The following is a 17753-nucleotide window of genomic DNA, read 5'->3' as shown; positions in this document are numbered from 1 at the left end:
TCACTGGTGTACTTGTGGTTTATGATTCGTGTATCATCTCATGTTCGTGATTATTGTACATTTGAGACCCATGTGGTCATTGTATCAGTGAATTATGTAACCTTGGCATTGTAATTTACGTAATTTCATATGTATTGTTGGAAGCCATGTAATTATTGAATATTATAATCTTAATTCAGTTGAATGTATGTTATTTCAGTTATCTTTATTCTTATGTGTAAATGCTTCATTCAAAATAAATATATTGTATCACTTTAGATCTTTCAATGTGGAATTCAGTTTTATGAATGTGATTTATTTAGATGTATTTGAGTTCCCTAATTAGATGGATAGTTGGACTAACATTTTGATGTTGTTTTAGTTATAAATTAATCTTTATTGGTAACCCTTTAGGAATTCTTGTGTTAGACTTTCGCTTGTGTTATTAAACATGCAATGTAATAATTAATGCACTTAATCTTTTAATTTTTATTTTATTTCACCCTTTAGTTGCCTAGTAGTGTTGTTTTCCTTTAGGGTTCCTGGCGGGGCATTACATAATCACCTTGATTTTCTCTGGATCAACATGAATGTAAGTGTGGTTGATTATGTAACCAAGTTGTTAATTTTGTGTGGTGCCAAAATGCATTTATCAAGGTTAGCTTGCAACTTGTGTTGATGTAGTGTATTTAGTACTTGTGCAACATGTATCATGTATTATTTTAAGATCTTGTTAAAGATTAGGATGTCATCCATGTAGACATTGATAACATTTTTTTATCAAGCACAAGTTTCACAAGAGCATTAGAAATTGTCAAAAAGCATAGCCATCCATTCATATCTAGTCCTCACATTTTGAATATAGTTTTTCAATTTTTTTTTTATTGGATCGAAACTTGATGATATGTTGATTTGGTTTAGTGTGCCTAGAGATAACCCAAGTGATTGATGATGTGTAGAAAGAGATACATGTTATTCATTGAGATCTTTTTGAGACATAAGAGTCAGTGTAGAGTCATCGCATGTCATCTTTCTAGGGTGCAAGCATAATCAAACTACCACAAGGATGAACTTGACTTGATACTTCTTGAATTTACTAATTTTTGGACTTTGTGTTGATTTTGTTCTCCTAAAATGATGTGTTAAAGATATATATGGAATAAGAGATTTGAGAATTGAGTCAATTTTGTATTGTATGAAGTAGTGCATAGGAAGTCTTATTGATAAAATATCAATGTGGCTTCATGTGGGATTCCAAATGGCATTGAAATTCATCCTAGTATACTTGAAATTGAACTACTTGGGTCCATCTAGTAGGACATGCTAAAAGGGAACCAACAAGAACCATTTTAATTGGCATGCGTATTATTATTTAAAAAAAAAATAAATCACCGTCAGAATTCCGACATCGTCCCAACTTTGAACCGATGACAAGATTGTCGGACAAACAACATCCTTGTTGGTGCATAGATCCTGATAGGCGTTGGAATTGTGATGCCAATTGAAGAAACATCCAATGATGATATTGTATGTCTAACTACACTTTATTGTTAGACGCTCGTCATAATCATCGTCCTTGCAAGTTCCTGGTAGGTGCCAGAATTTCGACGTCCATCCGACAAGGATGCTTTACACTCGATGATATTCTTTGGTCGGATGAATGATCATGGCCGACATCGGAAGAGTTCAGGATGTCATCAAAATTTCGACGTTAGATGGCACCGTTGGAATTACCGACGATGAGTTTTTGATGGCTTCATTTGTCGGCAGTCCAACAAAAAATAGTCAAAATTCTGACGATAGGCCATCGGAAATCAGCCCCAAATGCACTAGTGTGTGGGTCCTGTTGAGATGACTCAATTTCTTCACATGTTAAGTTTTTTTGTAGTTTGTGTATTGTTGGAATACCATAGGGATTCAACTATTGATAGTTTTGACTATTTGCCATATCCATGTTCCAAGTAGGGTTAATTGATGGGTCGTTGTTTGAGTCCATTTTACTCTTTTCCTTTTGTGACCTTGTGACGTGCATTCAAGAATTCTATATGAAGACACTAAGACCCAATGTGACATGACGACAAACCTTGGGTATGAATGTAAGACTCTAGACCAAAAAGTAATGTATCTAACACTAGACCTAACTCTCTATTGGGGATTAAGATGTGAAACTTGTTGAGTACTTTGTTGATATTTTTGCAATACAAGTTTTTCAAGTTCTTGTCTAAGGAGTTCTGCTGCAATTTATCTATCAATTCTGCGGGCAATCTTATACTCCCTATCTAGTTCAATCTTGACTCCTATATACTGAGGTGCACTTGTCTATAATTGCCAAGCCAGGCTATTTTAGCCATGAATGATTTCTCTTTGTTCGTCGTTCAACACTAGATTAGGTTGCTCGAAGGGGAGCAAACCATCACCTGGTAGACCCATTAGGACACATGTTATGACTTTCTAGGATGTTTATGAAAATGAAGATGGATTATGACTGATGTATATGGATTCTAGATAAGAACTAAAATGAAGATTATGACGACACTAAAATAGACTAGGATGCTAATGTGACACAAATAATGACTTTCTAAGAACTATGTAAAAATTATGCAAGGACTTATGCGAAGATTACGATGACGTATATGGGAACTTTATAAGGAAAAAAATAGGGACTATGTAAAGACTATAATGCAAGGACTAATGCAAGGATTTATGCAAACCCTTAAGGATGTAAATTAGGATTATAATGAGGATGATGTAAGGATGGTGCAAGGACTAATAAAAACCCTAAGGACGTAATGAGGACTATAATGAGGACGGTAATGAGGACGATGCAAGGACTTATGCAAATCCTAAGGACTATAATGAGGACTATAATGAGGATGATAATTAGGACGATGTAAGCAATAAGGACTCTAAAAACATCTATGGTCACAAGTATGTAAAATTTTGAACTTTATTGGGTTTGTCAAATGTTTCAAGGTAGACTCTATTTCAAATAACTCTATTTGTAGGACAAGTCTGATTTTTCAATTATGAGAAAACTGTCTAAAGAAAAGTATAGCTGGATGAACTGTGTTTTTGATAGACTTTGAGAATTTAAAGCTATGCAAGGTAGGGCCTAAAATAGCCCAAGATCAATACTGACTCAATACTGGTTCATCACAATGATACATGTAAAAACATAGCAAATAATCCCTAGGCTGGATATTGGAAACCATTCAATGAGGCCCTTACAATAAAATACCAAAACAAGATGAACATATAGAGAGTCTAGAAATACTAGCTCCACTCCATGACACACACTTCTCAGGCATGCCAATCTCTCTTATCCCAAAGATCTAAAAATCTTATCATTGCAGATTTCTGTCTCATAATGCAAGGTACATGAAGGGTATCTATGGGGTACGATGCACACTCTCGAAATCATGAATGTAGGATTTTTGGCTACTAAATTTGGTTCGTAGTGGGGGAATTTTTGGGGTAAATCAGGTGGATATACATGCGGTGGTTAGCTCATTTAAGAGATATCCTAGCCTGTAGAACACATGTGTTTATGCATCTGGCAAACAAGCACCAAGGGATTTTGACTTTCGTCAACACCACAGAGGTATTTGCATGTTGATACTGAGAGAAACCATCGGTATACCAAAGCGTCACCAGTTGATTAATGATTCTCACCAAAATCATGAATATTTATATAGAGGACCAAAAGAGAGCACCACTTGGGTTGTTCCCTTCTAGAACTAGCGGGGTTCCAAAAGGCAGGTCCTAGTTTCTAAAAAAAAGAAAATTTGAGTGTCGTTAACACTTTTCTCTTGCGCCCAAGTCCATGAAAGCTAGGGGAGAGGATAATGTGTGTTAACAGTAGGACCACTCCAAATAGAGAGAAAGTGCTCAAGATTCTTTCCTTAAGATATAGCAATGTGTGATTTAATCTATTGATAAGCCAGGCCCATGTCAATTTTAAATCCCAAAATGAGGGTGAGATACACATGTGCATGTCTATTTTAAACACCAAAATTAAGTGTGAGAGTGTGCGTGTCAATTTAAATCAAGATTAATTTTAAGCACCAATACGAAGTGTGAGAGCATGCATGTCAATTTTAATCCAGATTTATTATAAGCACCAATATGAAGTGTGAGAACATGAATGTCAATTTTAATCCACATCTATTTTAACCACCAATATGAAGTGTGAGAGCATGCATGTCAATTTTAAACCCAAAATCCAAAAGTGAGTTAACCCTAAAGGATCCTGCAATCAAATCGTCAGTAATTTCCAAATAATATGAGATGATCAAGCCTTCTCTGTAATTTCACCACACATTGCAAATAGGGAATTAGTAACCAAAAAACACACAGGAAAATTAGAAAACAGAAAGCCAAACTACTTATCAAACGAATGTGTGATACTATTTAAGCGAATGCGTAATGATGTCTAGGCGATTACGTGATGATGACTAGACAAATGCGTAAATCTGACAGAGCGAATGCGTGAAATTGACAGGACGAATGCATGACAGATAAACAAAGAATTAAGAAACCCTATCAAAAGATAAATTTCACCAGAAACCCACAAAATATAATGTCTAACCCTAGTTAGATCTCTCATCAGTCATTCTATATTAATCAAGTCATATTGAACAGTGTATAATAGAAAAATGCTATTGTATCTGTCAATAGCTTTTTGCTCCTCTAGGTCTTGTATCCTCTTTTCTTCCTTTAGGATTCACTGGTAATGTCTGGCTTGCCTCCTTTGTTCTGCTGTCCTTCGAGCATCTGAAATCTTAAACTTTACCTTATGTGCCATGAGATATTATATTGAAGGCATCATATAAGGGTAAAAAATCTTCAGATTTGCAAAATTTAATGCAGAATTTAGATAGACTAGATAACTTAAAATAAAAAAAACATAATTAACAGAATGCTTAAATATAAATAACGAATCTGTAATGATGTCTAGTAAAATGTGTGACCCTGTCTGCATGAATGCGTGACGCTGTCTGCACGAATGCATAAATCTATCTATATGGTTGCATGATTATATCTAAATGAATGCGTGATGTTTAAATCCACCTTTGAAATCCTTACAAAACCTACAAAGATTATGAAAAATCCGTACAATCCTACAAAATCACACAATAAACAAAGAGGGTTAATTAGCTGTTATTCACACCGGGTTCACCAAAATGTCGTATGCTTAAAATTATCATTGCTTAACTAGAAATAAGAAGGAAATCATTAATCCCTATCTAATTAAAGAATTCTAACATAAACCAATGAAATAAAGCAAACAAGATAATAGGGATGTAAAATATCAATTAAGACTCCCTATCCCATTATCGTATATGGCTTCCATTGTTCTTCTCTTCTTCATGGTATGATAGCTCTTAGATATTGCGCTAGCAACCTGCAAGTGACACAAAGATTTGAAGTTCTTGATTGATGAAAATGGAGATTGAATGTTGAATTTATAGATTTTTGGATGAGATTGATTGAGAGGTGGAACAAATTGATCAAGAGGTGGAACTCAGGTGAGCTCACATGCTGATTGATAGTTGAACTACTGATTTGGAGGTGGAACTAAATAGATTGATTTGTTAATTGAGTTAATTGATTGAGAAAAAAGCTGATTGGAAGATAGAAAAAGAATGATTGGAGGATAATTAAAGAATGATGTAATTAATCAATTAAACTAGATGGAATAGTTAACTGATTGAAAGCTTTTTGGAAAAAAGCAAAGTGGATGATAGAAATAGAGATTGAAAAGATAATGGATTTAATTAATTAAATAATTGAATTAATTAATTTAGCATGTGCTTGATCTTTGACTTAGATTTTCAATTTAATCTTTTCATGATATTTAATTCAAATATTAAATTTTAAAAAAATTCAATTTGTTATTTGAATATATTTAGAACTTGACTTTGGTATTCAATTTGATTTTTGAAATCATGCACATGTATTTGAAATTGGATTAAATTGGAAGAATATGAATATGAATTTGATGATTTAATGAAATTATAATTTGGGGATTTGGAATTTGAATTAGAAGAATTAATTAGCTAGTTAAATAATTTAAAGAAACTATTTAATTATTTAGAGATTGAATTTAATTAAAAAATAAAGATTATTTAAATTAAAGGATTAAAATCATAATTAATTAAATAATTAATATTTAATTAATATTTAGAAAAGAGTTAATGATTAAATGATTATGATAGAAATAGAAAGTGAATTTATTTAAATAATAAATATTATATAAATTAAAGGATTAATAATCACAACTAATTAAATAATAAATATTTAATTAATCATTAGAAAATGCTTTAAATGATTAAACGATGATATAATTAAAATAGAATAATTAGTAATATTATGAGGAAATATGAAATTAGAAGAATAAGATTAATTCAATTAATTAAATAATTATTTAATCAATTAGATGAATAATTAGTACATGATCAATGGGATATTTTTAGGTGCCTACAATTTATACTCCATTTATCTCCCTATTTAGGCTAGATGTATGTTATTGTTCCTTCAAATCGCCTAATTAAACTAGATTAGAATTGTTGTCCATTTAAAAACACTTAATGAAATCTAATCAATATTGTTGTTCATTTGAATCGCTAATTAAACTAGATGAGAATTGCAATTCATTTTAAACCCCTAATTCTGCTATTGATTTGACCAATTGACCCATTTAAAACTATGATTTACATGTTAAAATAGGAAACCTTGCATAAACCACATATGAACAATAGAAATCTTGCATATCAAATAAAAGAATATCAATAAATATGCAACAATATTGCAAGTGCATAGGAATCTAATCAATTGCACAGTTAATGGGGTCAATTGTGCAACAATTAGCCTCAATTATGTAGGTAGTGGCCCCAAATACATAGATTTGGGCCTCAATTGCACAAATCAGTTGCATAGAAAATAGACTTGACTACTTCTCATCTGTATTCCAGTTAGAAAACTTAAAAATTCATTAGCATTGTGTATTTCACATTGGGTTCACCATATGTAGATTAGAAAAAAATCACTATTAGAAAGCACAAAACTAGAAAGCCAGCATGAGAACTATTTTAATACCAAAACTAACTTAATTTTACCAACAAATCTATCACAACAAAATGCATTGTAAAACAAATAAAATGAAACTCAAACTCCAAGAATCCCTTTCAAAGTGCTTCGCTATTTTTTTTATATCTCTAATACTATGCTGCCTTCGTACACTAAAATGCACAAATATGAAAGCAAGTATGGATGGATATGATGATAATGAGAATATCGAAGAGGCATGGTTCAAAAAAATGAGAAATGTGACCTCGATGAACCAGATCAATTCACAACCGATGAATGAGATCGAAGGAGAGGGTCAGTTAAGTGGAGGCAAATGGGCAAGTGCTATTTGGAAGTGGAGAGGGAAATGAGATTTAGGAGGAATTATGTGTAAGGGAAATTAGCAAGTGAGAGTGACAAGTGAAAAATGAAATGGAAGGAAATTAGATAAGTGGATTTAGAAATGGATATAAAAATGGAGTGGAATTAATAAATAATTTTTATTAATTTGCTCTCATATTAGCTATTAGGCAATTAAATAATATTTATTTAATTGTGACAAAAAGGATTAAAGATAAATAAATAACAATTTTATTTATCATAAGAAGAACATGTTAGGATAAATGGGATAAAATAATTAAATTATTATATTTCCATAGGGCATAGTACGACAAGAGTCTACATAAACAGCTGTGCATACATATACAATATAATATAGCTAAAAGAATAAATAATCCTTCTCTAATTGGGGTCACATAACAATCATGGTTAGTAGCATCACATATCATCCGAACAATATATCATCATCAAAGTGTCATCAAGTAGCCACATCATAATTAGTGCCATCAAAATCTCATAATAATCTAGACATCATCATATAATACCTTGTCACATCATTGTAGAGTCGTCATGCGTATATGATCATCACTAAAACTACAAGTATAACCTACTATCCACATCAATAGTGATATGATATGAACAAAAGAATATAACTATAAACAAGAGTCACCATGTGGGTACCAATATAAAAGAATGATATACACATAGTTAAAATATAGCATATATAGAGTGAATTTTATATCAAAATAAGAAAATGATAGAATGCAAACATGAGAGGCATTACAACACGTCTGTGTTTTAAAATAAGTAAATATATTATGTTAATGAATCTGAATACCCTTGCAAGTACCTAATAACATAAAGTTATTTTTGATTACATTTTTCTCTTGAGATGACCACAAGGATCCCATTCATGTTTAGTCTCCTTTATATTCTAGATTTCTAAACAATTTCCAACTCTCTAAAAATGGAAATAAGATTCCCCCAAAATAGCATTAATACATTTTCCTTTTCTTATTAAATATCTTAATACTTAATTTTTCCTAATTAACACATAATTCATGTAAAGTACATCAATCATCATTCACGATTATCACTACTATAGACATAAGAGAGTGAATTTATTAGAGTCCATTTTGGACTAAGGTAAAGTGTTGCATACTCATCACTACTCCATACTAGTCTTTGTATAGTGAGGCTTCTATCACCACTCCATGTTAGCCCTATTATAGTAGCATCAATGACACCACTTTGTTCCTACTATAAATTTTCTAATGACTTTGCCTTTTCTGTAAGGGTTTGATAGACTAATAATATGAATTAAAATATGCTTATACTCTCAAATAAAAATGAGAAATGGAAAATTTATTTCAAGATAACATTCCAATTTAAATACTTCCTTATCTTTGAATCATAAATGAGTCCTAGAGTTTGATAAAGAGGTTTTCGATTGAACATTATCACTTATAACTAATTAGTGAGAGATGCATAATCTGGATTCAAATATACATAATTAATGCCAAGAGACATTCTACAATGGTAGTAAGGGTGGATAGAAATTGTGTGAGTGTGTTAATGTTAACTTTTATCTTTTAGCTTAAATTTGACAACCATTCACATGTCAAAATATTAATATTAATTATAAACTTAATATTTTTAAAATAAAGATCACATATAACAAAATATACCCTCATCAAAATTATAAGTTTTAGATCTAGATATGTAAATATAAAATAAAAACAGAGATGTTTAAAAAAAATCTGCCATTTCATAATTATAATATATGTTTTTTAAAATATACTTTATATTTTTTTTTTTGATGTTTTTTGAACAATAATAAGAAGTTTAAATTTAAATATAAAAACTAGATGTCATGAATAAAAAAACTTGTATGAGGGAAAAAATGAACGAATATTTATGTATGTAGTAATTATAATTGAAACTGAAATAAAATAATTTTAAGATAAATAAAATACTTTCAATTAATATATGAGGGAAAAAAATAAACAATGTAGATAAAATATAATTTAAATATTTTTGTATTTAGTAAATACAATTAAAAGTGAAATAAAATAATTTTAAGGTAAATAAAATACTTTCAATTGATATCCTCGAAGTTAGGCAAATTGACAAGTCTATCCTAGCTATCACCATTTCTTACATGGTGGAGAGTGACACCTACTATGTCTAAATATCCCAGGAAAGGTGGAAAGCTATCTTTTGTCATACTTCTTTAATACATACATTAATAAAGGAGTTGTTTGTTAACCAACATTATAACCAACTTTGTAAACCATTGAAAATGTTTTATAACAAAGCAGTTGTGGAATATGAAAAATTGGATGAAATAAATAAGGTGAAGAGTTATAGATAGATATGTTGGCATTGTGTTGTCATTGATGTCAACCAGTATAGAATGTTACCGGTGTCACTGACATTGATGTCAACTAGTGAACAAGAGGTTGTTGGCATTAGAGTTTGATGTCAATCATAATAGAAGCTTGAGTGGTATGGGAGAAGTATTGTTGTGTTGTCATTAATGAAAACTAGGTGGCCATCTTCATGTAGAAGGTAGATCCGGTGTGTACCAGTATGCTAGAGGGGCAGTAAAGTGACCACTCTGTAAAAGGGTTGTTGATATGGTGTTGCATACAACCAAAATGAAGAGATTACATGATGGGCATTGATTGCACTGAAGTGGCAGAATGCTATTTGGTTCACATCAACACCGAAGGAGAAGTACATGAGCAGGCCACCATATTGCTAGTGTAAGGATAACTAGCAGGATTCCCATTAGATGAAGAAGCTATCATAGGCTAGGTGATAGGTTGACAGAGTATGTTGCCTCTGTGTGCATGATGACATATGGAAAATCATCGGGACATATGTCATGTTGAAGATATATCCTCCCCTCGGTAAAGTCACATTTGCATCAACAAAATGATTCCCTAAGATAGACAGGTGATTGAATGCACACCAGATAAGCAAGTGAAAATAGGGTGTGCTACTGGGACATTGAAGTAAGAATGAGATGTTGAGATGGTGTGTTTGTCATCTTGACAAACTAGATTAGTGGAGAACTGGTTTGATGGAGAAGGATGCTAGTGAGTCTGCATGAATATACATGGTGATAACAGAATGTAGATGAAGGACAGTACAAAACACTTGGAGTTTGATGACATGGTGCCATCAATGTGTCTCACCAGAAAGAAGGAAAGTATGTTGTCCACTGGTAAACACATCTACTAGAAACTGTATAGGTGATAGTTGACATGTTATGTCAACCAGTGAAACATCATAGAAGAGACAAGGAAGATAAGGTTCTCACCTGATAAAGAGGACTACAACAAAATGAAGGTTAAGGAGAGTATGATCAGAGAAACACACCTGATATGCATTTAAAGAAGGTGTGTTGAGTTGCCACCTGTGCAGAACTAATGGAGGATGATGACATCTTGTCATCTAGGTAACTACCGACAAACAAGGATACCAGTATGCAGCTGAGTGAGCAGAATGTGAAAGAATGGAAGACCTTCATCTGATGGAGTTACACATGTTGTGTTACTCTTGATAGCTTCTTTAGAGCGGCATGGTTGTTTCCCGGTTGATGTACTACACTAGCAAGATTAAACTGGTGTAGGCATGAAGGTTTACTGGCAAGGTGCTATATGCCGGTAGGGTTTGTTTACCAGTAGATGAAATTGGTTATTTATGTGTTCGGTGACTAGGCATGAACCGACAGAACAATGTGACGAGGTGGATACCGACAATGATGCCATGTGAAGATGAAATGGAAAAATTGCATGAAGTGGCAGATGAAATATGCACATGTCGGTGAAGTAAGGCCAGTGAGGTAGTTGTGATTGGTTTGAAATTAATGGTGACTGTAAATCTTGAGGTAGAGTTGCAGAGTTGTGCAGCTCGAGATCCAGGATAGATTGATTGTGTGGATGAGAGTAGGTGAAAGTAACAATTGGGTCGTTTATGACGATTGACTGAGCAAACCCGACAGATTGATTACTGGTTGCTGAATAAGGAAGGCGTGTTTTGGAAGACACGATAATGGCGGAAATGTGAAGGAAGTCATTTCAACGTTGTGATCTGATCAGATCTGATTGGATTAGATGTGACTCGTGATTAGTGGAGAAAACCCTAAGGTGCTAAGTTTGAAATGGTTCTTGGCGGGAAGTCTGGGCGATAAATGTGCAAGCAAAAGACATTGTTAAGTGCTATTGAATATAAAAAGATAGTGCTATTGCATGTGAGATGAAGTTATTCAAGTGCTTAAAGAATACTTGAGAAGAGAGACTGAGGGTGAGGGTGAACCTACTTGAAGTCTTGAACTGGTAGCTAAGCAGAACTGATAGTGTCCATACCGGCAGAGCAGAATTGAAGGAAGCTATAGAGAAAGAAGACATAGAAACTGCAGAGTATAGTACCAATAAAGAGAAGAGCAGTGAGGAGGAGATCCATCAGAGAAGAAGGAGAGTAGAGGTGAACCAATAGAGTTTACTGGTAGTGAAGCAACAGATGAGAGCAACAGAAGAATGAGCTGAAATAGCTGAGAAAATGTCACACCGACAGAGAGAGGTATATGAGATGGTTACAAAATTCACTTGTAACAGAAGTATTAATTTTGTATTTAGATTTATCTTTGTGATCACTGAGTTGTAGCTCGGTCTAGGGGTTGTAGCCCATAAACAAGTTAGGGGTTGGTGCTCCTTGGGTTGGTGCCCTAAATATTGTAATAGTTTTGATTGTGAGGCTAGATTGGAGCAGTAGACTCTAGCAGCATTGCTCACCAAGGTTTTTCCCATCTTGGGTTTTCCTCATACCTTCTCATGTTATGTGATGTCCTTTTCATGTGAATGCATTTGTGTTTAGTCTCCTCTCTAACCGGTAAGTCTGTATTCAGCTAGACGTGTTAATCAGTATGCTCACATAGGATAGTTAATGAAAAAAGTTGAGAACCACTGATTCACCCCCCTCTTAGTTGTGCATTGTGTCTAACAATTGGTATCAGAGCCTAGGTTCCCAGCTAGACAAGCTTTCTCCAGCCTGGGTAGATTCTAGCTTAAGGATACGATGGTTTGTTTAGTGTCAATCCCTACTCCAATGTTTAATGGATCTAACTATGCCATTTGGAGTTGCAGAATGGAAGTCTATCTGTCCTCCCTAGGTTATGATGTCTGGATGACGGTTGTTAATGGTCTCCCTAGGAATGTCCATCCCCCCACTAGTCCTGAAGAAGAAAGAAGATGCAAGTGCAATGATGAAGCCATGAAGACTATTTTCTGTGGACTCACCAGTGATGTTCCCTCACAACTGGATAAGTGTAAATTGGCAAAAGTCTATGGGATAGACTAAAGAAACTCTATGGAAATGAACCCTGCACCACCGAATCAGCTTGTGAGAGTGAGAAGAACAATGCAGTAGATACATGTGTAGATGATAGAGGTAGTTTAGAGTGTTGCAGTAGCATTGGTGATGTAGAGACTCATCTCTTCATGGCCCATGAGACAGACATTAAGATTCACACATCAAAATGGGATAATGCAGAAAGATCCCACCGGTATGATGTATTTGGCATCAACCTTGAAGATGATGAAGAAGGAGGAGATAAGGTAGAAAGATCTAGTCATCAAGATCTATTTGGAAGTGATGATGAAGAAGAAGAAGATGCAAAAGTAGATCTTGAGTGTGAACTGGTAAGTGCTCTAGAAGAGCTTCAAAATGTTAGAAATGATTTGAAAAACTACAAAAGATTAGTTCATGAGGACTGCAGCCAGTTGAGAACCTGCCTTGAAGTATCAAACTAAAAGGTTGGTTTATTGACCACTCAACTAGAAGAGACAAAATGATTGACTAGTGATTTGAAATTAGTCTTGGACTCCTAGGAAAGTGAAATGGAGAATCTGAGAAATGAATACAAACTGTTTAAGAATTCTGTAGATGTTGAGAAAAACTGGTTGATTAGATGCCTTGCAGAATCTGAGAAATGTATCTCAGAGTTAAATACTGAAAAGGGGAAGAAAAGTGAGACCAAGCAGACATGGAGAAAGAAGCAAGAAAATAGGACCATGGACTGACATTATGCATTGATTGCACAAGGTTTATCTCCTATGGCTTAAAGGAGATGCAAGACTCAGGGGGAGTTACATATTGACTAGATCATTCACCCCTTAGTTGAATATGGATACAAAGATGAACAAGCCGTTGCTGGTAAGAGGAAGAAAATATGATGGCAGTATGTGTTGTTACCTTGACTATACATGGAAGATAGTTTACTGGTACAAGTGAAATGAATGGTAGCCGAAAAAATTGGAACCGAGAAATAAAGGTAAAGAGGAAAGTGTCCAGGTAGAAACAAGAGATCGGTATGTGCAGCATGTTACCAACACAAATGTTGATAAGTGTTACAAGTTATGTAAGTCCATGAGTTGAGGGATCATTGCAGTAAATCCAATAGCTTGGATGGATAAGATATTGAAAAATACTTGAATGACTTATGGTGGTCTAGTAGCTAATCTTATGTGCATACATCTTTATGAGTCAATCGGCTGGATATGTGACATCCAATTGGTGTTGTGGTAATGATGGTAGATGTTATAGGTATTGAGGTGAGTACCCTTTTGGAATCTGGCAGATGAGAAATGAAGACCAGAGATCTGTGGTTCAGGGGGAGTTTAGAGTTATATCCTCAGATTGATATCAGATATACTGAACACAAAAGAAGATCAAGAAGATGCTCAAGAAGGAGAGAGACCCATGTTAACTATTAAGGGTTGTTTGGTACCTGAGATTTCCATCTGAAGTGTTGATGTTTGAGATAATGTTGTGCATAATCTTTAAAGGAGGAGATGCACCCGATAACAAGGGGAGAAAGATTCTTGTCAGTGCTTGGTAGATACAAGGAGGAATGTTATCCTGATAGTGCCCTTTGCCATTATTGTCAAAGGGGGAGAAAGTTACTGTAGTATACCAGATACTACATGTGTTGACATCAATGCCAAAGGGGGAGATTGTTGGCATTGTGTTGTCATTGATGTCAACCGGTATAGAATGTTACCGATGTCACTGACATTGATGTCAACTAGTGAACAAGAGGTTGTTGGCATTAGAGTTTGATGTCAATCAGAATAGAAGCTGGACCAGTATGGGAGAAGTGTTGTTGTGTTGTCATTAGTGACAACCAGGTGCCCATCTTCATGCAGAAGGTAGAATAGGTGTGTACCGGTATGCTAGAGGGGTAGTAAAGTGACCACTCTGTAAAGGGTTGTTGATATGGTGTTGCATACAACCAAAATGAAGAGATTACATGATGGGAATTGATTATGCTGAAGTGGCAGAATGCTATTTGGTTCACATCAACACAAGATAAGTATGAGTAGGGCACCAGATTGCTAGTGTAAGGATAACTAGCAGGACTCCCATGAGATAAAGAAGCTATCACAAGCTAGGTGATAGGTTGACAAAGTATGTTGCCTCTGTGTGCATGATGACATATGGAAAATCATCAGGATATATGTCATGTTGAAGATATATCCTCCCCTTGGTAAAGTCACACTTGCACCAACATAATGATTCCCTGAGATAGACAGGTGATTGAATGCACACCAGATAAGCAAGTGAAAACAAGGTGTGCTAATGGGACATTGAAGTAAGAATGAGATGTTGAGATGGTGTGTTTATCATCTTGACAAACCAGATGAGTAGAGAACTGGTTTGATGGAGAATGATGCTAGTGAGTTTGCAGGAATATACATGGTGATACCAGAATGCAGATGAAGGAAAGTACAAAATAGTTGGAGTTTGATGACTTGGTGCCATGAATGTGTCTCACCGGCAAGAAGGAAAGTATGTTTTCTACTGGGAAACAAATTTACCAGAACCTATATTGGTGATAGTTGATATGTTATGTCAACTGGTGAAACATCAGAGAAGAGATAAGAAAGATAAGGTTCTCACCTGATAAAGAGGATTGCAACAAACTGAAGGTTAAGGAGAGTGTGATCAGAGATACAAACCTGATATGCATTTGAAGAAGGTGTGTTGAGTTGCCACCTATGCAGAACCAATGGACGATGATGACATCGTGTCATCTAGGTAACTATCGGAAAACAAGGATGCTGGTATGTAGCTGAGTGAGGAGAATGTGAAAGAGTGGAAGACCTTCATCTAATGGAGTTACACATGTTGTGTTACTTCTGATAGCTGCTGTGGACCGACATGGTTGTTTCTCGGTTGATGTACTACACTAGTAAGATTAAACTAGTGTAGGCATGAAGGTTTACCAGCAAGGTGCTATGTGCTGGTAAGGCTTGTTTACCGGTAAATGAAACCAATTATTTGTGTGTTCAGTGACTAGGCATGAATCGACAGAACAATGTGATGAGGTGGATACCGATAGTGATGCCACATGAAGATGAAATGGCAAACTTGCATGAAGTGGCATATGAAACATGCAAAGGTTGGTGAAGTAAGGTCATTGAGGTAGTTGTGATTGGTCTGACATTAATGGTGACTGTAAAGCTCGAGGTAGAGTTGCAGAGTTGTGTGGCTCAAGATCCAGGATAGATTGATTGTGTAGATCGAAGTAGGCGAAGGTAACAGCTGGGCTATTTATGGTGATTTATTGAGCAAAGTCGACAAATTGATTATAGGTTGCTGAAAAAGGAAGGCGTGTTTTGGAAGACACGATAATGGTGGAAATGTGCAAGCAGTCATCTCAAAGTTGTGATCCGATCAGATCTGATTGGATTTGATGTGCCTCATGATCAGTGGAGAAAACCCTAAGGCACCAAGTTTGAAATGGTTCTTGGCAGGAAGTCTGGGCGATAAATGTGCAAGCAAAAGTCATTGTTAAGTGCTACTGAATAAAAAAATATAGTGCTATTGCATACGAGAGAAAGTTAGTCAAGTCCTTAAACCATACCTCAGAAGAGAGACTAAGAGTGAGGGTGAACCTGGTTGAAGTGTTCAATTGGTAGCTAAGCAGAACCGACAGTGTCCATACCGACAGAGCAGAAGTGAAGGAAGCTGCAGAGAAGGCAAACATAGAACTTGCAGAGTATAGTACCGATAAAGAGAAGAGCAGTGAGGAGGAGATCCATCAAAGCAGAAGGAGAGTAGAGGTGAATCAGTAGAGTTTACTGGCAGTGAAGTAGTAGAAGAATGAGCCAGAATAGTTGAGAAAATGTCACACTAGTAGAGAGAGGTAAATGAGATGGTTACAAGATTCACTTGTAACAGAAGTATTAATTTTGTATTTAGAGTTATCTTTGTGATCACTGAGTTGTAGCTCGGTACATGGGTTGTATCCCATAAACATGTTAGAGGTTGGTGCTCCTTGGGTTGGTGTTAGGACCCGGAGGCACCTGAGAGGGGGGGGGGGTGAATCAGTTGTCAATTAATTTCAACCCAAATATAAATTAACCAAACTTAGTGCATAATACTAGTAAACCAAACTTTAATGCTGGTGGACAGTTTAGCAGTTAATAGCAATACCGGTAAAGTTTAATGCATGAAACAGAAAGACAAATAACATACATAACACATAACATAGTTATTTGTACGTGGAAACCCTATAAGGGGAAAAACCACGATGAGAAACCTTACCCACAATCAGATGATACTACTGTAGATAGTATGCATGTACAAATGGGGTCTGCACATGCAGAAAGGCCAATTACCTAGAGCTCATTGCTCAATCACAAAATAGGAGTCACACTGACTACAATTGGATGGTTAAATCCAATGATAATGTACTAGTCAAAATAGCATCTTCATATGCTGGATTCAATACCGGTTAAGCTCTGATTGTCTTCCTTGTACCTTCCCTTAATCTTCAAATGATGTCTGCATGTATAGCTCTACTTATATTCGCATATACCTTATTACAATCCTTTTTCATACTCCTCTACTACATAATCTCACAAATGAGATCTTACATATATACTAAAACCTAAGAACAAATGTGTAGGTCGGCTCACTAAGATATTAAAATAAAATCAATTACAAATGAATCAATATGCAATGCATGATATCGGCTCAATGCATTTACAATAGTAACAAATCATCTCCATAACGTGCCATGCTGATCTGGAATAGATAATGCTTGCCGGTCCATAACCTAGACCTATTTGCCGGTAACAACAAATATGAAAAATTGATTGTACCAATAATCAAATCACCAAATCCAAGTGTCCAAACAATGTCTTTGACATAACCAAGTAATCTCCAGATGATAACAGATCATCCTCAGTGTCGGTGAACAATATAACCTGCCGGTGAACCAGATACCGACGACTGTGCATAAGTCACTGAACATGTCGTTGAACATAACCAAAGATCTCCACAAGGATAAG

The sequence above is a fragment of the Cryptomeria japonica genome, chromosome 8 (assembly GCF_030272615.1).
Source record: "Cryptomeria japonica chromosome 8, Sugi_1.0, whole genome shotgun sequence".
Taxonomy (NCBI): domain Eukaryota; kingdom Viridiplantae; phylum Streptophyta; class Pinopsida; order Cupressales; family Cupressaceae; genus Cryptomeria; species Cryptomeria japonica.
Note: the sequence above shows the minus strand (reverse complement) of the source record.